The 23545-nt window shown below is 41.6% G+C and overlaps 1 protein-coding gene across 1 annotated transcript in view; it reads left to right on the plus strand.

Moving 5' to 3' along the window:
- The first annotated feature begins 1134 nt into the window (after positions 1-1134).
- Positions 1135-23545, plus strand: part of tty (tweety) — a 44364-nt gene continuing 21953 nt past the window's right edge. The window contains exon 1 of the mRNA XM_089588534.1: positions 1135-1587. The gene's annotated coding sequence lies outside the window, so the exon portion shown is untranslated. The remainder of the gene's footprint in view (positions 1588-23545) is intronic.

Genomic DNA, 23545 nt, shown 5'->3' on the forward strand with positions numbered 1-23545 from the left:
TGTTTACTAGTTGCCAATCAACAAAAACTTGTAAAATGTTTTAGATGGGCGCGCTCCCCACTATCTATCATAATACTTAGGGGTTTTTAAATCTCTCGCCTCTCCCGGAAAATTATCCGCCAGACAACGCTAATGACTGCAAAAACCACTAGCCTAGTGTTACTAGTGATATTAGGCTAGGGACTTTTCTCGGAGTTTTAGGGGTACTTTTTAGTTCGAAATTCGAAACGCGAGATGGCGTTGATTGTAAACTAAACCATTTATTTATTATATATATGTGCATTTGCATTGTACAGACATATACATAGATAGTGACGCGGGCACGCGGGCCCATTTAAAACTTTTAACAAATTATTGTTGATTGTCAACTAGTAAACAATGTAACTTTTACGAATTATTTTTGTGTTATCCACGGCGTTTTTGCCATATTATTCTAATTTTCCCTGTAATAGAAGGTGACAAATGTATAATTTTGTATGTTCATGTCAATAAAACGAAATATAAATATATACTAGTTAAGTGTGCGCAAAAGAACAAAACTATAGGTAAGTATTGAAACTTTAGACGCGTTGTACGATCAAGCAAATGTATGTTGTAATCTACGATTCCGATTTATATAATTGTCTCTGCCACGTATTCATTTGAACTTAATGAAAATACTGTGTAGAGTACGTGGCTGTACGCATCGTACATTTATGCCAATAAACTATAACTTAAAATTTTCCACAGTGTAAGCTAATTCGCAGATGAAAGTTGATTGGGCGATCGTCAGGCCCAAATCAGGCCAAGTCAGCACCGTGTCACAATCCCACGGAGGCCAGGTCAGGCAAGGTTGGCAGTGTGGCAACCGAGCTTAGCCCAAGGTTCCACCTTTAAATTTCTACAATGGCTTACGCATGCGCTGTACTTTTATTATTAATATGATCACTAATATTATTTTTTTTTCTTAAGTTTCCTGTACTTGTACAGGCCGACAGCGAAATTCTCTAACGATGGCTAACTTCAAGTGTTGTTTCAACACGTAAGCGAATTGCCGCTCGAGCGACTTGAAGTTAGTCAACGTTCGGTAACATTAATACGGCTCCCCCTCATCCACTGTTCTGCGCTTTCAGCATAGCAGTCGAGTTCGGCTCCTCGTCGAGCGTGGGTGTTTGTACGTGCGTGGAAAGAGCGTCGTGTGTGTGCGTGGGTATATGTGTCGTGTATTAATTTGCACACCTAATTTATTCACGAAAAAAAAAAAAAAAATTCATCCTCAACGAAGAGGAAAAAAAACGCTCCGTCAGCGTTACACGAAAAATCAAAAACCGTGGGTGCAATCATCCTCTGTTTGTCAACACACGACCCTGTCACTTGCTAATGTATCTCCAGGTACGTTATACCTACAGTGCATCACCGCAACGATCGGATTCGCGAGTGAGTTGTTCTTCCCCTACAGTTTGTCGCTAAGATTGCTGCTCCAAAACTAAAAAAACGGAGTCGACCGTCAGTATAAACAAACTTACAACAACAACAACAACCAAAGACTGCCGTGTCCTGGCAGCAGCAACAGCACGAGTGTTGTTGCTCGATCGGCTATCATTCGAGGTGAGTGCACTGGCTACAAGCCGTGTCAAACATAGACATCTTACTCACGCATGATCGATACAGTGCAAAACCCCATACGCGCAATATGTAAACGAACGGAAAGTCTGCTCCGAAATTGTACAACGTAAGACGCGTAAAAAAAAAAAAAATGAAAAAAAAAAAAATCGTCTCGCAGCAGACGTATGGACGCCACTGTTGCATCGGGGCAGCGCTGCAGCCTCTCTCATCTGAGCGCGTTGAACAAAGGAGGTTTCTCCCCTCCTCCTCGTCTCTCTTTCTCCCCGCACGCGACCCATCGCTGTACAACACACTGGCAGGCACATATAACGCGCCCCTTACGGGAGCACATAGATGCGTATTTTGCCGAAACTTATTTCCTCGGGTGATGGTGGAAAAGCGCGAAAAAATGTAATCGATCGCCGGCCGGAGCAGCATCGGAGAGGGAGACAGATACACACAGGGCAGGGAAAACGCCCGGTGGTGGTCCCCGCCCTCGCGTGAAAAATCCAAAGGGAGGAAAAGCACCCCCCCCCCTTCTCCGGTCCATGTATTATTTACCTTTGATCGTACCATTGGTAAATTTAAGAAAAAATATGACCGCAACGAGTGAGACACCACCGAAAAGGAAAAGGTAAAACGGCGGGCAGAACCTCGCCGGGAAAGAGAGGAAAATCAATTCCACCGATTGCGGAAGGAAGCTCTGCCCCCCTCCGTGAACTTCCTCGCCGGCTCGATACATATATATTATATTATACACCTATACAGAAGTAGAAAAAGAGAGTTTGGAGAGAAAAAAGGGACGATGAATTATTATTTTTTTTTTTTTTCCTCCCACAGCGCAAAGTACAATGCAAAGGGAGACAAGAAAAAAATGACAGGAGAAATGGCGGGCGATGATGGTGTACAAAACATATCCAGCCCTTGTTCGCTGTTGTAATGCTATACGTATATAATATGTGGGGGTAGGGTCTGTGTAAACACACGTCGCCACACATCATAAGTATATACACTTACGCGGTGCAGCCTCGCTCCCACGCAATCGTGCGTTTGCATGACAACAACGGTAACGAGAGCCGCGGCTGATTGCGCGTATATACGGAGGAGAGCCAGCATCCCCGTAACTCTTGTTGGGCAGAAGGAATGAGGAGAGAAAAAAAGAAAAGAGGGTGAGAGGAATCGAAGGAGAGAGAGAGAAAAAGGGCCATCTCACGGGTGCATCACCGTCATAATTTTGCGAGAGTTGTCGGAGGGGTGGGGGTGGAGTGGGTACGGGCTTTTCGTATATAACACCCTACGTCGCCCGAGGATCGATACACCAACGCTGAGGGGCAGGGGATGTAGCCCATACGTTCACCCCACGCACACGTATATATATATTATATATACACGTATACGTCGCAACACCGGGCTTCGCTCGGGTTGGAGGGGGGGGGGCGAGGGTGCCCGTTTCGCGTGTTTATAAGCTGCAGGACGAAAAGGGGGTGGCGTAGGGGCAGGAGGGGTTGCGCGCGCACGCCACCACCGCTACATATACACACGGGGCTGGTCGTCGTCGCGGGGCGGGTGCGTGCAATGTTGCTCTGGGGAAAATCTGACTGACTCTCGAGACTATGGTATACTGTGTGCTTCTCTCTCTGTGTCTGTCGTCGCTAGCTGTCGGGTTTTTTTTTTTTTTTTTTTTTTTTTTTTTTTTTTTTTTTTTCTTTACGAGCCTTTGGAGAATTTATTAGTGTTGCGTGGATTATACGTGTTCCTTGTTTTATTTTTGGCTCTGTCGGAGGGAAGGAGGAAGCTGGGCTTTTTTTGGGTTATTTTCTGTACATGGTCGCCGAGGATGGCGTGTGTGTTTGTCAAGGTTGACAACTTCCTCGCTTTTTTTTTTCGAGCAAGATACGATAAAGGCGCCTGCGAACGGAGATAAGAGTTACGCGACATTTTTACGCGCCTTTGCGAATGTGTATCATTCCCGAATGACATTTTATGTACGCTATAGCTTATCTCTGTCGGGCTCGTGGTGGGTTGTTTGTTTTATATATATATATAAGCGCTTTTCCCGTCCACATTTTTTTAGGTGCTTTGAATCGCTTTTGAAATCAAATGTCAATAGATGAATGTCCCGTGTGGTCGTGAACCTTACAATCTTACGAACAAAAATAATGTATATCTCTCGCAGTCCTTCCACCCGATGGAGCTGATGTATGTTTTAATGCTCACAACCGACAACAGTGGCCCGGGACTTTAACCCGCGTGTGCGTATCCGTCAAAAATCGCAGAGATACGCACCTTCGCATCATAATTCTACACGTGTGGCGAAGAACACGTCACGTAATATAGGTACTCTCGTGTTACAAGTATATAGGTATATACGTACTCGGATTTTTAATCGATCGATTTGGTTAATCTGAAAGTTGTATCGCAAAAGTGGTACACGAGCCAATCGGATACTCGCGATCTTTGACCGTACATAAATACGCGTACGCTTGGGTATTTGGGAGCAAATGAAAGTTAAATTTGTTTCTTTCTCTGCTCCTTTTTTCGCTCAGTGGAATGAAAGTACTACTATTTTTACAAGTGTACGTGCAGGTATCGTAAGTACGGAAAGATTATTTATAACGAGAGTATTGTCAAGCCCCGAGGTAAACCGAATTTTTCAAAATCGTTATCAACCCACGATGAATTTCTTTTTTTTTTATACCAAAGTCCGGCTTCGTGACTGGATCTCTCGGCGTCCTTGCTTATCTTGTCTCTCACTTGCTTTACAAATAAGTACTTTGGAAAAAAAACTAAATCCTTTGTTAAAATCTACAATATTTCATCTGTATAGATTACATAAGTATAGCATTCATATTTAATAAATTACATGCAGTACCAAATAATTATCGTACAAAACTTTTTAAGCTCGATTTGAGCGTAATTTTACTTCAGTAACAATAACTTGATGACTTTATGACAAACGAGCGATAGAGATGCGCATAAGAATTGCGCAAAACACCTTGATTATTTTCCATGTAATTTTTCGGGCAATTTAATGTTATCCGTACAATATTCATTCGCCGCAGATATTAATCGTATGTACTTACAACGTTGCAATCGTTTGCGTAATAAAATTTAGTATACGTGTGGTGTTGTGTGTGCTGTACGATTTTCCTGTATAGTACATTTATTCAAATGGCCTTAAGCTGTGCCGATGTCCTCTGCAATTCAAATGTACTTTTCGAAAAATATAGTGTAGTATACACACCTACGGTTGCGTTACACTTGTACATTATTATTTAGATATTCGTTATCACGAAGCTGTTCATTACCTTATACATATGCATAAATACGTGCATATATATATATATATATAAAAGATGACAGATGGCGGAGTGACGACACACGAAAACAATCGAGTTTTTTTGGTGTAAATATAAATATGTAACAGGTACCGCTGTTGAATTTCAAATGGGCATAAAAAATGTGGCGCTACTTAATGTAATATTATGGTGGCTTCTGGTACACGAGTTTTTTTGTATTGTTATTATTTTCCACAACAGTAATCAACACACTAAACCATTCAAAAGTAAAAAAAATGTAACATATTTGTTTTAAAAAATCGTATTTTATACTTCATGAAAATTTTGCCTTCTCAACTGCAGGGACACTCCGAGTTTTTGTCTCTTTTTTTCCTTTTATTTACTCTCGCGTTGGTATTACAAGTAGGTATACACACACAAAACTCATAATAACGAATCGTACTTTCGAAGAAACGAGCCGGTGCATCTTGACCTCGGATCGGGCACGAGAGTAAACGGTACTCTGCACGACGTATTATAATATATGTATACCTTTTCACCTTTCGTTCGATCGTACGTACAAGTATGTATAAATACACGTTATACATGGTACTTGTCTTCCGAGGTAATATTACAACGAGAGTGGGTGGCTCCTGTCGTGATGGGTAAATTTATTAATTATGTACTTGCTGTTTAAGGCCCACGTGCGTGGGTATCTATTTATCTTTTTAAGCTTTTAGGAAAACCGGTTGAGCCTTTGTGTGTATACCAAATACTCATACCTGTACGGAATTTTTTTTTTTTTTTTTTTTCTTCTCAAAAAACAGTAGCAAAGACACGAGTACAGGTATGACTATTTTAATATGTTTTTATATAACCTTTTTTTTTCGTTTATTAACTTATATTTTTTACACTTGCATTTTCAAATGATTGGACCTTCGTAGTGTTTCACTGTGCACAGTATACGCATAATAATTGTTAAACTGTGGCTCATTCCTTGGTCATGAGAACAACGAGTGTGCCAAAATGTCAATAAAAATAGTGCATGTGTACTATCAATTACGAAATATAACTATTATATTTTCTGGAAAAATTGCACATTAGCTTTTTACCGTTACGTATCGAGAGGGAAAAACATTAATTCGCCTTAAAATTTACTCCGTCTCGTTACAAGTTTTCTAAACAAAACTCATTTCCCTTGATTCATAATGATGCTCGTAATTATTTTATGGATATTTTTGTGAAACCCAGATCAAACGTAAAACAATCAATATTGAACTCTCGCTTCGTCCCGCAATTTCATTTTTTTTCGCTCTCAAACTTGATGAAAAAAAAAAAAAAAAAAAAAAAAAAAAACTTCATCAATTAGCCGCGAGTCAAAAATAAACCCATTAATGAGCTCACGCCCACCGAGCATAGAGTATCTCTCGAGGAGCTTTTTCTCACAAGCTCGATCGACACACGCAGTCCCGCTTACCCCCAGCCAAATCGTGACTGTGATGCAAAAGAAAAACCAACCAAGGATGTAAAAGTAAACACCGTTTCTCGAGCTCCGTGGGTGGAGGAGGGGCCAGTTTTATCGATTCCTTTGATAGGTATTACGTATATGTATATGCGCACGTGTCCGAAACATCGCCCTTGTTTTACAACAGCAGCTGGCTGCAATTTTCAGCGGCACGGTATATGTATACATGCCCGTCAGAGTCATCGACCCCTCCCACCTACATGCGTACACTCACGCTTTTATATTTATATCCTCTCCCTCTGAACAAATAACTCAAATATTTAGGGACGCATAAAATATATGAGTAACTTAGCGCAGTGAGTCACGGTTACAAAGACGTCCCTTGTACGGTGCTCTTGTATTATATATTTCCTTAAAACGAAGCTTTTGGCCCACGTGTGTAGGTACACCGAGATAAATCGCGTGTTTCCATGTACTTATTCGAGAAGCCCAAAATGATCCTTGCAACTCTCGATCGCTACTCCGGTATTAATAGGTATTACATGTATATCCAAGAGCATGAATCATAAAACAATGTGCATACCATCAACAATCGAAACGGGAACACGAAGCAGGCGCGCGTAAAATCAAAAAGCCCGCCTGTATGTGACATTATGGTGTGGTGCACACCAAACACGGGAGACGCCACTCTGCGATCTATATTCGGCCCAGCAGCATCAAGGCAGCGGAGCTTAATTGCTCTCTGGTTCGGAAGACGCAGACGCTACTATATACATGGAGGTGCGATGGTGGAGGGTCATATCGCGCCGTTCCAGCATACCGTAACATCCGGCTCTGCTCTGATGATGCCTACTGTGCTCTTCTACTATACTTGTACCATATTATATACTCTACTGTGGAAGGAAGTTCCTTTCCCTTTCCACCTCCTCCTCCTCCTCTTCTGATCAACTGATGGCGTCTTAAAATAGGAGGAACAAGAGGAGAAGACCGATGAGGGACAAAAATGTGTTTCCAGTCGCAATCTTTGCAGCAATAATTAAATGTATACGTATAACATTGCACGCCGTAGCACCGGAGCGTGTTGTACTTAATTAATGGCACGGGTTGATGTGTACAGCCACTATGTTTATGTATAGAAGGAAGATCGATACGCGAAGAAAAATCACGGATGATATTTGTACATGATTAGTACACTGGCAACAGCACTACCATCGAGGCTGTACATGTATATTATCATAATAAAGAGACCAACGAGTTCCTATAAAAAAAAAAAAAAAAAAAAAAGTATATAATTTTTTTTTTTTTCAAATTAATGTCCGAAGTTTCGAGAAGTATACGTATTTTAGTTGACGCAGGGTTTTTGTGTATTCCCCTTGTGTATCCGAACGAATGAAAAAAAGTTTCAGGCGCTGAAAAAACCTGGTATTGTCTTGTCGTCCGAACCTCGTAGGACTTTTAAGTGTAAACTTGTAAAAAAAAAAAAAAAAAAACAAAGAAAAAAAAAAGAGATATCTCGTTTCTCCAATCCATACGTGTTGTAACTCCATATTGACGTACACCAGCTCGTAACAATACAAGGGTCTGATGACGGAAAACATATCGAATTGTCTCATCGCTTGGGCGGATGTTGTGCACGCTGATGCGCGAGCGTGGCAGCTTTTAATTGGGATACTTTTTTCCCGTCCGACTGATTGGATGAAGGAAAAAAAGGTCTATTTTTTATTTCCCCTCCAACACTGCAACAGCGACGACGATTGGCAATTGATTTTTTCAAGCGTACATACGAGTACATATATATATATATATATATATATATATATATATATATATATATATATATATATATATAAATAAACCTACCGTATACGCGTATACTCGACTGTACACGCGCGTACTTTGAGGGAGAGCTAATAATAAATATTCGTTGAAACAACTGGTGGCAGCGAACGGTGGTGTCACCGAGAGAAATCTTACGAGCGCCACCCCAATCGGTCAATCAATCAGAGTTTGGTCAGACTCGGAGCTTTTAAAAACTCTTTTGCTCTCCCGTACGATCAATTGCACAACAACGCACACACGCGACATGTATGGTACAACAGTATACATGTTACACGTGGAGTATGACACGAAGGAGAAAACGAGAGAGCGGGACACTGCACACGTGCTTGGACGTGAGCGAAAAAAAAAAAAAAACGAGCCTACGGTAAAAATTTTTTTTTTCTTTTTCTCCTTGGTATAGTGAGTCTGTCGTTGCAAGTGCTAAGCGTTTTACGGCTATGCTGTATACATATATACACGGCACGCAAAGCCCGATGATCGAGAGAAAGGGACAGTATATGAAATAGTATAGGTGTGTGGGTATACTTAACTTGTTGGCTCGGCTGCAGTGTTCTGTCGGACAATTAACGTCAGTGTGGTGCTGCTTAGCGAAAATTGAAGGAACGTGCGGTGCACGCGCGCGCTTTCGACTTGGTTGATATGGCCTGGCTTTCTCTGGAGGCTGCAATTGGGGTTGGATCCATTTATTCGATCGGTAATGCGCACAATGACTCGTGTTTGTTCCTTGATTTTTACTACATAGTGTTGTTGCGGGGGTGGGTGTCTCTCTCTCTCTCTCTCTTTTTTATTTTATTTTTTTATTTCTTTATTTTAAGAATAATTTCAATGACAAATGAAACGCAATTTAAAGCTTTACAAACTAACAAAAACAGAACTTCCGAATATCGACCTTTTGTGAAATATATGATCATTCATGACAAACGGTACTCGACTGGTAACTCTAACTGAAGATGCAGACTTATAAATTGTGGTCAATGCGGAATTTTAACTTTTCTCAGTAAAGACACCCACTCGAGCAATGAACCTTGACTTGAAACGCATATTTGTTCATCCAAACGTCATATTTTTCACAAAATTCAAATTTCACCCTCCACCCTTGAATTAAGGGAGAAAGACACAACCGGGAGCCTACACCAAAATCACTCTCGCGCTCGGAAAATGTTTTTTTTTTTTTTTTTTTTTTTTTCTCGTCACACTCGTACACGTCGGCGCCCGCTATAGTTCTCTCCTTCATCCATCCATCCGACCGTACACTCTGCACCCGCACTGCTCTCTCTCTCTCTCTCACTTTCATCGTAGCCTTGCACCGCTACGCCACCCGTGTATATATCTGTACAAACTCCTCTTCCGCCATGGGTATTGATTTCCACGGGGTCCTGCGCGCCAGTGGCAGCAGCCGTACAGAAGCAAAGCGAGAGAGTATATTATATATAGTGCCGAGAGCTTTTCCGTCCTCGCCAAGAGAGGAAAAGCTCGGCCCTCGAGTTGTATGTGTGGGCGTGTGTGTGTTTTTTTCGAGCACCAGAGTCGCGCGAGTGGCAGAGCGCATTTTTAATGCGTATACGCGCGCGTGCCGCTACTTACTCTACGTGCCCCTCTTCTTCTTCTTCTTGGGACGTGCGTGGAAAAAAAAAAAAAAAGTCGCACGCAAAGCGCGAGATAAAGAACCACACCGCGAGGATTCAAATCGGCTGGAAGAGCTTGGGGCTTTTCTTTTTTCCTCCTCGCGGTGTGGTGGGCGCGTTTCGGGTTCGTTTCGCGAGCATAGGGGTGGGCTACTTTTTTCTTTTTTTTTTTTTTTTTTGCCCGTCTCTCTCTTTTCTTTCACGGATCGAGGAGGTCGTTGAACCTCTTGCTCCAGAGAGCGACGGGATTTCTCCTCCTCCGTTTTGTTTCGTTTACGAAATATTGGAAATATTCGTCCGCGGGTAATTGAAATTGTTATTTTTAAATAACGAGCGCTTGGTTTTCCTCCCAAGCCAATTTGTTTCTGTATTCATTCCTAGAGAGAGAGCGGGGGAAAATTAAAGAGCAAACCTTTGATATAATTTCAGGATTTTTTTTTTTTTTTGCCTCGACAACATAATATACGTTGGCCCGATAAAAATCACTTCCCTCGCACTGCAATTTCAATCTACAACGAAACAGTGGGTACGTTTGTGGAGTCGTATTTTTTTGAAAAATCGAGTCTGGCCCAACGAAATCCCGGCCGATCCCCGCGCGCATTGGAGAATCGAGGAGAAGAAAATAAAAAAATAAGAGAACCAAAGCTGGTTCGTATCGTTAACCGCGCCAACTTTCGTGTCTATTAAAAAATGGGTTAACTCGACCTCCCCTCCCCCCTCCTGCCCTTACTGACAAAAAAAAAGTAATACAGTTCGCGTGATAACGAGTTTCGGCAACGATTTCGAGTAACGAAAAAATTGGCACATAGGAAGGAAGATCGAAAATAGAGAAGGAGGAGGGGGAGGAGAAAAAAAGGGCAATGGTACAAAGCTCATACGGGCGCGTTCGCATGTATATATACATGATTGGGATTCCAAGGGAGAGAAAGATAGCAACTACATGTATGTATATGCGGGGTAATCTCCATTTGGCATGCGAAGCAAGCCGTATCCTCCCTAACGTAGATACGTACATACATGTATATATATAGCAAAAGAGGGACTTTGCGAAGCAGCTGTACATGTAGGGATTGAATCCGCTCTCGTCACTTCCGCCTGGCGTTCATATGCATGCACGGGTCTACACACATATACCCTGGCCAATATTGGAATTCTATATCTATCTATTGATATCTATATGTACACTACCACAGAAAAAGGTATAACGTGTGCGTGCGTAAGTGTATACACGTGTTCATGTCGCAGTTCGTATATATACTTTGGAGAGCGTGCGCTTGACAGGCTATATACATACTATATATAATATACCAAGACTCTGACTTGGGGAGGTTTTTACTCTTTGCTCCCTCTCTCTCTTTCTCTTTTGAGGATATAAGTATTCGCTTTGTAGGCGAGTGATTTTGCGAGAGCTGGCGCGCCTTCGAGGTAAATTGATAAGTACGTGTTTCCTCGTGGATAGTGTTTTCTCTGAGGAGTTTTTGAGAGGTATAATTTTTCAAGGGTCGTAATGTGGTACATTCGAGATGTGGTTGGTTGTTAATAGATTGACGAGAACAATGCCATCCTTTACGGAGACCTTGTATGGCATCATCTTGTTTCAATGTCCTGCACACGTTAAGGATCCTGCAATGGTCGAATTAATTGTTCTGAATACTCCTCCCTTCGAAAGATGTGAGCATTTATACCAAAACGACGCGTTGGAACATTTGAGTGATCGTGTTCTTCGTCATTGATCATTGTACGAGTGAAGCCAGGAAGTTGCATTTGTTTTTGTTACACAGGTAACGTGTAATCGTATACTGGTGAAATATTCCGAAACAATAAAACCTGTAGGTACAATATTTTACCTTATGGATCTCTTGACATAGCTCCACTTCGTCAACTTCACTGCGGAGACAAGTATTGTATTTCAACTTGAATTAAATCCTAAAGGAAGCTTTGGGCTACGATATTGGACCTCTGTCCATGAATTGTACCCTTTGCCCCGAATTTCGTGCTTTGATATGGTTTATAACAATTACCGAGGTATCATCGCAATGTCAAAAGCTCCCCTTCAAACAAAAACGCCCGCACAAAGGGAGCTTTTATATTCCGTTTATCCGCGGACTCCCTCCCTCTCTTTCTGTGTGCGTCGGAGATAGCAAAAATGTAACATCGCCCAGTCCTGTGGAAAAAAGCTCTCGACGCCTCGCGTGCACACCCGCCAAACCCATCAAATCGCGCGTCCCGCATCGGATTAAGAAGCTTTTCTTTGTTTTGTTTTTCTCCCTCCCTGCCAGCCAGCTGTATCGTATCACGTGTTACGCGCACAGACGGCGCGTGGAACTTCAAAGTCCGGGTCTCTTTTTAAGGGAGCAAATAAATGGTTTTTCGAGGAAAAGCGCGTAAATAAAAGAGCAGGCTCCGCGTGCGAGCGTTTGAAAATCTTGTGTGTTTACGTTTTTTTTTTTTTTTTTTTTTTTTTTTCTCCAACGCACCCCGTCAGAGGGGAGGGGAAAGAGAAAAGGGGGGGAAAAAAAACAGGTGCACCTACACACGGGGAGAAACGCTCGCGGGCGCTCGTGAAATATTTCGCGTGTGTCCCTTTGTGCGAAATATATATCTCCGTCCCACCCCGCACTCTGCCGTACTCGGCATCATTTTGCTTTGCGCGCCTGCGTTGCTGCCGAGGTTTTCCGCGAACAACAGAGACAGGGATATTTTGTTCTCTCTCGGCATAGTTTGCGCTTGTTCTCTCCTCTTCCGTGTCTGTTGTTTTTTTTTTTTTTTTTTTCGTTACGAATTTTCTTTGCTCCGGCGCTCGTTGACCCTCTTTTTTCCCCTCTCTCTTTAGCTGCAGCTGAAATTTAAGGATTTCCCGTTTACCCTTATAATTTACACGTGTATACTCAATTTTTTTTTTTTTTTTTGTTTTTTCGTTCCGTTATTCCACCTTTGCAATCGGCTCAACTTTGTTGAAAATAATAACTTGTACGAAATTCCAAAGAATAAAAATAACAAAGGGTGAGATTAATTGTCACACTTGGTTGCTCCCTACGCCCCGTGACTTTTCGCTAATCTCCTCTCCCCACCCTCGTCCGTGTGTGCGGTCTATCGCGATCCGATCTCCTCCAGACAGACTATGCCTTGCCTGCTTGCTTACATAAGCACTGACCGACAGCCGAATTAAATCGCGCCCTGGCTTAAAAAAAAAAAAAAAAAAAAAAAAAAAACAACAGAGTAGCAGCTGGCGATCACGAAATTAGACGCTGATGCCCGTGCATTAGCGGTGATTTAACGCGCCAAGCGATTGTATATAGAAAAAACTCTTTCTCTCCGTAGAAACGGTGAGCAACAAAAAACAGCTGGCATCAAGACAAGGATAAGAAGCACGGAGTTTATGGGTAAGTATAGAAAGGTATAGAGAGAGAAAGAGTTTTTTGTACACATTTATACGCGGTGTATAGTATACAGTGGTCGGTATATGCACGTATATATAGAGGGTGGAGCTTATTTCCGCCGATTTCGGATAGCGAAATGTAATATAGCCATACTGAAAGTAGGGCGTGTATAGGTGAGTCGTGAAAATGGCTCTCTTACCCAACAAGTATATGAGAGCTTGGAAAGAAGGAACAGAGGTAGAAAAGGCACAATGTTTTTATTTCAGTCGGCTCTCTTGCGTATATATACCGAAGATGCAATCGGGGTTTGTAATTTTGGCTCGTCGATTTTTTGTTTTTTTTCTTTGTTTCTCGCTTCGTGCGTCCCTCAGCTGCACGAGACCTGAATATAAGTATATATGCTTTATCGGACAATGGGACGAGAGAGAGAGTCCGGCTCGAGGTTTACCGTTAGGATGGAGCGATTGATTTTTAACGAGAGTTGTCTATTCTCTCCTATACCTTTATGTTGCGCGGACGAGGTCTCGAGGAGAAGAAGCAACGTCACGATGATGATACTTTGTGTTACACGTATAGTACTACGTATACTCACGTGCGCGCGGCGTGTAAAAACTTTTGCTTTCTTCTTCTTTTTCTTCGTTGGCGATGATGATGGTGATTTTACAGTGTGCGACTGTACGGATGGATTCTTACTTTTTGCGACTCCCTGGTCTCTCTTTCTCTTTAGTTCATTTGTTTCGATATTTATTAAAACTGTTGCAACGTATATGTATACACCATCGATTGTATTTTTAATAAAAAAAGTATTTTAAACTCGACGTATTGCCATTATTTTTAAATTTAAATTAGGTAACTCTTTTACCAATCCTCCATGTAAAACGGATTTTCCAAGATCCTCATAGAGCGCGTTGCAACTAGTCTTAAAAAAAAAAGAGACGTGCGCCATGAACTCGAAGCACATAGAACTAGAAAAAAGCGAGAAAAAAGCTAGCTAGCCCATGGAGGAGTCAGAAAAAGAGAGAGAAATCAGTGGGACACACATCTGGTGAGCACATTTTATTTGTCCGAAGCCAGAATATAAATTCGTGTACGCATGTTGTCCGTATACTTATATTATGTCCCTACCTTTCGCGTGGAGCGCGTTTACGAGGCATATCGGCATCGGTATACAGCCCAACATCTGCCCCGCGTCGCTGTTCCCTGTTGTGTATACCTACGCGTGCGTAATATGCGTGCAGATGTAAGACGCTATAATATACCTACCATAGGGAGACATTATATATACGGAAGACAGAGGGCTTTTATTGCCTATACTACCTATACCCTAATGGCTCTTTCGCCTCTTGTGTGTGTCTTTTGAAAAGGAGACGCAGTGATGCTTGGGGGGAACTTTGGGATTTGAAATAAATATGTATACATTGCGTTTTATCTCGTTTATTAACATCTGCGATGAGTTTTCGAGCTCGTTTAGCGCGTGCGAGGGGAATGCATGGAAAATTCAATGAAAACTTTGGCCCTGGCTGCGTTTTCCACTGTTGCTTCAACGAAAGTTTCATTGTGGCGATGAAACCAAGTGCACAAATGAGTATTGCGTGTAGCTGCTATGGGAATTGAATTTTCGCCACGTTTGATTGCTGTTTCGTTTCGAGAGTAAGTCATATCCGATGCTGTGTATTGTGTGTGGTACATCAATTTAGGAGTCGCATTAACCAAGTTGTGTGGGAGTTTTTTTTTTTTTTTTTTTTTTCATTGTTGAATGCAGAAGTTTTATGCGAGAGCCTCGAATACGTTTAATGTCATCGACCCCGCCAACAAAAAAGGAGAACTTTAAAATGCACGAAAAATAAGATGACAAATAAAACGAAGAGCAAAGAAAGAAATGGGACGAGATAAAAAACGCGTGCGCTGCAAAATCTATGGTACTTACCGCGTGCGCGTAGGCGAGTGTATAGTTACGAGCTCCGCAATTGACCTCGAATACGCGTGTATGTAGGCAACGTAATAGTCGAGATCTCGGGGCGATTGTGTGCCTTTGGTGTGTGTTACTAACTTTTTTTTCCTTTCTTTTTTTTTTTTTTTTTTTTTTTTTTTTTTTAATGGAGCTTCATCGCGTGAATAAGTTTTTAAAGATAATCCAAAGCTCATCATTTTTTGACATTACTGAAAAAGTGTAGAATACGTCATTGTATAGGGTACGTTGTTGTTGTTGACTTGCGAAAGTTGTCTAAAGCGTATATTATACAGGAGTAAAAATTATTTTACCACGTACTCTCAAAATATAAATAAATTGTAATTATTCTTGAAACAGTACTCTAAGCACGCATGGAGACATATTTTTCATCGTATAGAAATCACGTGTTGAATTATTCATCTATGACTATTTAAAAATTTTTCGATATCATTATTTTCATATTTAAAAGTAGTTATATACTTGGCTTCACTTTCAAAGACAAGCTTAGATAATACCCAATAAAGCGATAATGATTACGTAGTCCCAAAGATAAAAAAAAAAAAAAAAAAATCCTCCGTCTCATGTATGTATATATGGTAATAAGTTTCACAATCTTCTTTCGATTAAGTGTAACTCGATCGATGTTACGTAAACCAATCCACTACACTATCTCTACGCTTTAAATTGCTTTTAGACAAGCTCGTTACCCAACTATCGGAATGTTTTCCACACTGGAGTGAAATTTTTGTTTTGACTGATGATAAGAAATACATTAAACATCGATAAGAGTAAACGAAAATATTTTTTTTTTTAATCTACTTATCCAAGTCCGTCCAAGGTGAAACATCAACAAAGCGATCTTATCCCAAAAATCGGTGGCTCAACTCACGTGTTAAGGGAGCGACGTGTGCCAACAACCTTGGATATAATCACTTATACTTTGCCAAAGCTTAACCGTATGCAACATAAATAATAACAGCCTCGACGAAGCGCGAAAACTTTACTACAGCTCCTTCGTTGGTCATACATGTGATTACGGATACCCCATAGTGCCGATGTACATCGGTACAAGACACGCGCGCCTATTCATTAAAAACACAGACTCGTCGGACGGAGGATGCAAATCAACGCCACGGCTGAGTTGTTTTGAAATAATTACCACTCAATCTCCATCTTTTTTTTTTCCATACGATGAGAAAATACATGTATACCGTAAAACAATGAAAAGGAGCAGATCACCAAAGAGAGGTACACCAAGGGAAGTATAATTTTTCGTAACGCGTAAAAATTTTAATCTGCTCTTCTTCTCTCGTGGCTCCCGCTATGGCACGTATAATTACAAATAATTATCCCCATCAAAAGTGGGGGGGGGCGAAGAGGTCCAGGGGGAAGATTAATTTTATACACAAGAGCCACTGTACAGCTTCCCGCTGGGGTGGTTCGCTTGGGATTAAGCCGTTTTTCCATATAAAAGACCGGGTGCTTGTGGCTGGATTGCTCCGTAGTGGCTGCGGGAAAATTATCGGTCGGTCGCAAGTTATATATGTACATATACCTTACACTGCACGGCGCTTTAATTGAGACGAGGGGGAAGAACCGAAAGGTGGGTGGAGAGAGAAAAAAAAATGTTATTCTCAATAAAAGGGGGCGGGGAGGAAAGGATGTGATATTGAGGCGCGTGTGACGATTGCAAGGTGTGACCGGTATGAGTTTTAAATTTAATGACGTTGTGTCCTTTTTTTTCTGTTGCAGGTAAGCAGAGTTGGACTTTTTTTCCTTTTGGTAACCTTATCTTTTGGCCAACGGACTAGAACACTGGAGTTTGATATTTCCTTTAAAAATACAAAAAAGTGAAAGGTACTTGATTACAACCTTTTTTTGAAATTATAATTTTTGTCGACGATTTAATTATTCACGCAAACTGTATGTTACGTTCAATGTGCATAGCTTTTTTTAGTACCATTGGCGTAGTACCAGACAATGTTATACTTATCCACGATCATATGGTGTGAAAATCATAGCTGTACCGTATTACTTTGCCAATAGTTAAAACAATATGGTATTATATTCGATCATTTATAAAAAAAAAGAAAAAGAAAAAAAAAGGAAATATCTCCTTTTACCTCTACTTTTTCCAGCTAAAATGGTAAAAGTAAAACTATTTCCACGGTAATGCGCATCATTTATCTTCCCGTATAGGTGTATATGTATATATATACATACCTACCACTCGCACAACACGTTAATCTGCGCGCAAGCGTTATCTCTTGCCCAGCTGAAATAAGTATCTGAGAACACACGCTACACCAGGACCTCTCTAAAGCCCCTATACCGGCTTAAATTTAGAATTCCGCGCTCGCGCGTCCGCAGGATGTATTTCCCCAGATGCATGGTGTTACTTATATACGTGAGTGTAAAAGTCGCGTCGCATAGGCATACATGTGCATCCTGTCGTTAAGGTCAGAGAGGGAGAGAGACGCACAGATACGAACGAGAAGGGGTTTCTCTCGTCATCGTACCGTATATTGTCTTTCCGAGGAAACGCTGTGGCTTTTGGAGCTGCGAAAAAATGAGAAGGACCCGTTTCACGGAATGTGTATAGCTCTGTTCTTACCCCCCCCCCCTTCCCTTTTCTTTTTTTCTTCTCCCAAACATCTGCGAAGCACTCGGCCAACTTTTCTCGAGTCTGCAGTGCAATTTCATTTACGCGCGAAACGGTCGCGTAAGTCGCTCCCTTGCCGATTTCCCGCAACCGGAAAACGAAGGATTTTAGATCTTGCTCCCACCGACAACAAGAGAAAAATGAAACCTAATTAACTTTGGTGACCCTCTATCTTTATACATACACCCCCGCCCATCGTCTTTTTTTTTCGCCAACGACAATATACGTTATCCCGGAGCGCTTTCCTTTTGAATCGTCTCGGACAAAGAAATTTTCTTTTTTTTTTCCGTACCTACGTACCTCATCCGTACCGTCTTTCTTTCCGTCGACTCTCGCTTTGTTCTTTTCTCAGGCTCCGGGCTCTCGATTCGACGCCTCTCCGGTTCAAAGTCAAAGGTTAATTAATGAGACTCGGCACACTTTCCGCCCTCTCCCGCGACCCGTTTTCGCAAAGGCGCCCTTTTTTTCATAATTGACATTAATAATAATAATAACATATATACCATACTCTCCCACCCCCCTTTTTTTCCTCTTTGGACTATATACATTTTCGCGTACATCGTTATAATAAATATGTCGGTTCACTATTTCTCCCTTATTTTCATCCTCAATAAAAGCATTTGTTTATTCAATTATATACCTACAGTACACCTATATACTCTTGAAGAAAAGTCAGATCAAATTCGGCACTATGTACATTACAGGTGTACTGCAGCAATGGTAAAACTGTTTGCAAAGACATTTGAATTGAGCAAGACGTTGCGAAATATCCGCGTATCGCACGAAACACGCGTGCATTGTGAGCAGGATGGACACAAAAAAAGAAAAAATCGAGAAAAAAAATAGAGATGCTGTTGACCCGACGACAAAGACGTGCCAGTGAAATTCCCAGCGGGCACGCCCCTGTATATATACTCGATTTCGAGCCTTCGAGGTCACGCTGCCATATTATACACGCGCGTATACCTATGAGAACCCATTTTTTGTACGTGTCCATGAGTACTTTTTTACAGTAAGTTCGCCCGATGGCCCGTGTGCGAGGGAGTAACGACTCGTTGTATCTTATTCTCTAAACGCGTCATCGTCTTACGCGATCCAAGTTCCGTAGGTGGTAGGTATTACGTGTGGTCGCGCACATGGACGCGCAGGCCACGGGGTCGCGCACCCCGGGTGACTCGTATATATATATATAAGGGAAGGTGGTTTGGGGGAAGGAGGTAAGCCGTCGGGCTACTTCCGCCAATCGATTTAGCCCTCCCCCGCTTCCCAGCCGTGTCTTCGCCTTCGGCCACCAATGTGTACAAGCTACAATACGTATAATGTAGCCTCCCCTTTGGTAAATGTGAGTGTCGCTTGCACTCGTACAACTACAATGTACAAGCGTGCGAATATGAACTACAAGACTACTATAGCGCATCCCTCCATCTATCGCTCTGATCTATACCTACCTATGTGTGTATATATATATACCTACGTATAGGTTATAGGTATTGCATGGACGTGCTATTGTTGCTCGAGGGCGTGTTGGCTTCATTGAGAGACTTTTTTTCTCTCTTGTCTCCTTTTCTTTTCTTGATCGGCGATTGCGAGCAATTTTAGTCTCGTACCCCTTTTTTTTTTTTTTTTTTTTTTTTTTTTTTTATTCGCCAAGTGATCTCTTCGTTTTTGTTTCCTTAATTTTTTTTGTTGCTCGCCAAGAACACGTAGACTTGTTTGTTTCGGTGAAAGTAAAGTCTAAGTTCTTATCAATTATGAAATATTTTTACTGCGTCGAGAATCGCGTGATTAAACGTGAGACTAGATGAACATTTTGTTACATCGTGATCCTGTGCAAGTAAGAGTCGTAGGCCATTTCTTGTTCATGTGCGCCATCTCCGAACTATGGGTAAAAACTTTGAGAAACTGATCTCTCACGCGATGAGTTATCTCAAAAAATAATGAAAAGTAGTATACACGTAGTAGATGATCACTTGACTTATCATAAAAATTTGATCGCGTACACGTAATATCCATGGGACGAGAATTTATCTGACAAAGAGTTACCCTTTTTTTTAATGTGACGAATAAAAAAAAAAAAAAAAACACAAGACACTCCTATCCAAAAAACTACGACTAGACTGAAAGAGAGGGCCCATCCTTCTTAATTTCCTTCGTCTCCTTTTCCCTTGGCCCACATCTCTCTTGGGCTTCTTCCTGTCCCAAACATATATACTTGCGATATAACTCTCAACTGCACTGCTGCACCACGCGTCCCCAGCCTACCGCTATATACCACGTGCACGTATATACGGTACCCGATGGTGTGTACGTATACATATAATATACCTCCTCTCGTCGCCCTCCCAAACTGTTTCTTCTCGCTTCGCAAGCAATTCCCTCGTGCACGTAACGTAAGCCTTTGTATAGTATATAATATATTATTGCACCACCGCGCCCACGCCTTGCCCTATATGATGTTATTGTTCTCTCCAAGAGCTGCAGTGGCAGCAAAGCCAAAGCCCTGCGTGCGCTACAATGAAGCTACTTTATACATATTAAGTATATATATACAACCCTTTGCGACGCCAACTCCTTGCCCCCTGATGGCTGTGCTCCTCCCCCTATATACCTTTACTTTAATAGAGAAGGAGTTGGAGGTTTTCTTCTTAATGCTTTATCGATGTAAATCTATATAATATGTATACCCACAATAGTGCAAATGATAACAATGACGATGATATGCAAGAAAAAAGGGTGAAAATGTATAAAAAGGACACTTTTCAGGAGCACTAGAGTTGAAGAAAAAAATAAATCTCGGAGAGAAGGTGGTGGTCGTACGTATAGATATGTATACGTAATGTCTCACTGAACGAGTTACAATGGTTACTTATGGCACTGTCGGGAAGAAGTATAGGGTATAACGTGTTCAAGAGGCTCCATGCCCCTTTTCCTTATTTACGACGGGGGCGAAACTTATGTGCACTTTGAAAGCTCGTTTTTTTATTGCACGTATCGCGTTGATCAGCGATGTTCAACGCGTGTATAATAAGTGTTTTTCGGGCTTTGGTGGTGGATTTTGAAAATTGAAAGGTTCATTCGTGCAAGTCAACGTCCCGCTGCTTTTGCAGTATATCGATGTAACATCTGCCGACGAGGACGACGGGAGGTGGATACAGGCAATTTTGAAAATTAACTTTCCTCGACCGATCCTGCTGCCGTTGTACCGCTTCGAAGGGGAGATCGGGACGGGTGTCATTTTCGAGTCGCCGGTTATAGGTATAGGTGCGGACGATCGATACGTGCGCCCTGTGTACCTATGGGTGTCGGTCGCCTCGTGGTGAACTTGAAGCGCCACATGCACCCCAATGGCCAGGGAAGCTTATCGCAATTGGGATTCTTATTACTTCGGGAGTTTTTAACAAGTAATACTTGCACGTGGGAACGTTTGGCACCCGTAAAGTTTGACAGGGTTGGGGTGTTTTCTGTTTTCATTGGTGCGCTTGCGTGGAACTTTGACGATACAATCGGCAATTTTCGAGGATACTTGACAATTATATTTACGAGAACCTCGTCTACTCGATTCAAGTGTATAGGTAAACTTTTTATTACTAAAATATACCTGAGAATATAAGTTCCAATGTCTCTGCAACTACTAGTTACTGAATCAACTCCAATTCATAAAATGCCTTTACTTCTTCTAAGCTCTTTCAATTGAGGCGGTGAAAGGGTGAAAAAACGATTGGTACAACAATTTTATACGTATGTGAATTTTAATATTCAAAAAAAAAAAAAGAAGAAGAAAATGCAATTTTATGATACCATTTCCATTGAATTTACGAGTAGCCCAAATTTTGGCAGAATAAGCAAACAAATAACTTTTTCAAGCAAACAAAGTCGTTCGTCTTTCACAAGCCGAGTGATATTACATTCCGAATGCAGAGTAACATTATCGCGTATCAAAGTCTGCGTATATTATATACTTGTAAACACAACACTCGCGGTAACGTATACACACACACACACATATATATATATACATATGTGTAAACGCTGAGTGAGTATACGTAATTCGTCGTAACTAAACTCGATACAAGAGTAATTGCTGAGCTGCGTAAAATTGTAACTAATACACCGTGTACACGTGCACGTGGTGCGATTCATTAAACCATTTATCGCTTGCTCTCTCTTTTCTCATATTATTACGCGGCATACTCCGTGTTGGTTGTTGAATGTGTGCACATACATACACACACATTTGAGATGAATTCAATCTTTTTGTGCTTATCATTTCGTTATGTTGTACAACTGCAGTTGACGAACCGTAAAAGCAGTGTCGTGTATTTTATTCGCGTTTCGTTCGGTATACTGGGGTGAAATCGAATTTTCTCGTGCACTCCGTTGTTTTTCAAGGGGAAGAAAAAATTAAACGGAGAGACGCGAGCCTTCAGCAGCAAATATCGAAATCCCTTCCGCGAACAAACTGCCCTACTTTTTCGAACTTTCGTTCTTAAATTGAATTTTTTTTCTCCGTGGGTATGGGGACAAAGTTTGTGAACAGATTTCGCGTCCTCGGTTACATGTGTATTGTCGAGAATCACTATAAAAATCCACTCGACTCTTGTACAAATTAAAAAGTACATATCCCTGCACGTTGTTATTCATTCGTCAGCTGCACTTGTACGCGTAACATTGAAACAAAGTGAAATATTGCAAGCAAAGCAAGAAAGCAAGAAAAAGCAAGAATTGTACAATAAAAGTAACCACTACCCTAAAAATAAGAGGAAAAACCCGCCCTTGTTTTGATTGACTCTTATTATTTCGATATTTTTAATTATTTTCGTTTCTTGGGACGAACCTCCTTGGAAGCTACGCGGCACGGAAAATCCGCCCAACCCTGTATAGCTCGATCTCCCTCGTATTACCTCCCCAACTCAAAATAAACATCGCGGCCTCTACGTTATCACGTTTCGGACAAAAGATCGAACGCTTCGAGCTGAAAAGCTCGGCGATCCGTCAGGGAGCTTCTGCCGTTGGCCCGGCCCATTTTTCGCCGAGGATCCTCTCCCTGGCACGATTTCGCGGCGCAACTCGAGTCTTTACGAGCACGACGAGGAGGCATTCATCATAAAAGTTCGAGTGCCTCGCAGAGACAAAAGAAAAGACGGTCGCATACATCACCCCGGGCTTCGGCAATTTTTTTTTTTTTTTTTTTTTTTCCTTTTCCTTTTTAACGTAGGTATACCTGCACTGTAAATACACAGTTTTTCCTCGGCTCCCTTTTTACTTCTTCTTCATGGCTCTGTCCTTTGCTTTTTTTTGCGGCCGGACGCACCTCGTTAGGGCAACTTTTATTTCCCTCTTTTGTCATATTTCCGGGTGAGAAGAAGATGCATCGCAGAGGCTCTCTCGGTGATGTACTCCCCCCCCCCTTCTGTTTGGAAAACCAATAGTAAAAAGTTGGTCGGTGACGCGCCCACGCAATACACAAATTGCAACATTCGTTGGAAATAATGTCCAAATCAAACTCTTTCGCCCGGTTTGGCTGTCATGGGTATACTGAAAGTATGACGAAAGTTACGCATTCGTCGTGCGTTGCAACAAGTACATTGTTGCGATTGAAAAGGAAAACTGTTTCGCCGATGAGCTCCGTAGCGCTTTAAATCCATCGCATGCGTAAATCGAGGGGGAAAAAAAAGAAAGAAAAAGCACATAAAACCCCGCCCCACGCGTTTTACCGAAAATCTCGTCGGGCCTCTCTCGCTAATAACCTCATTATCCACTC

This window comes from Copidosoma floridanum, unplaced genomic scaffold (genome assembly GCF_036245765.1).
Source record: "Copidosoma floridanum isolate Cflo_tuat_1 unplaced genomic scaffold, Cflo_Japanese_pri ptg000007l, whole genome shotgun sequence".
Lineage (NCBI taxonomy): Eukaryota > Metazoa > Arthropoda > Insecta > Hymenoptera > Encyrtidae > Copidosoma > Copidosoma floridanum.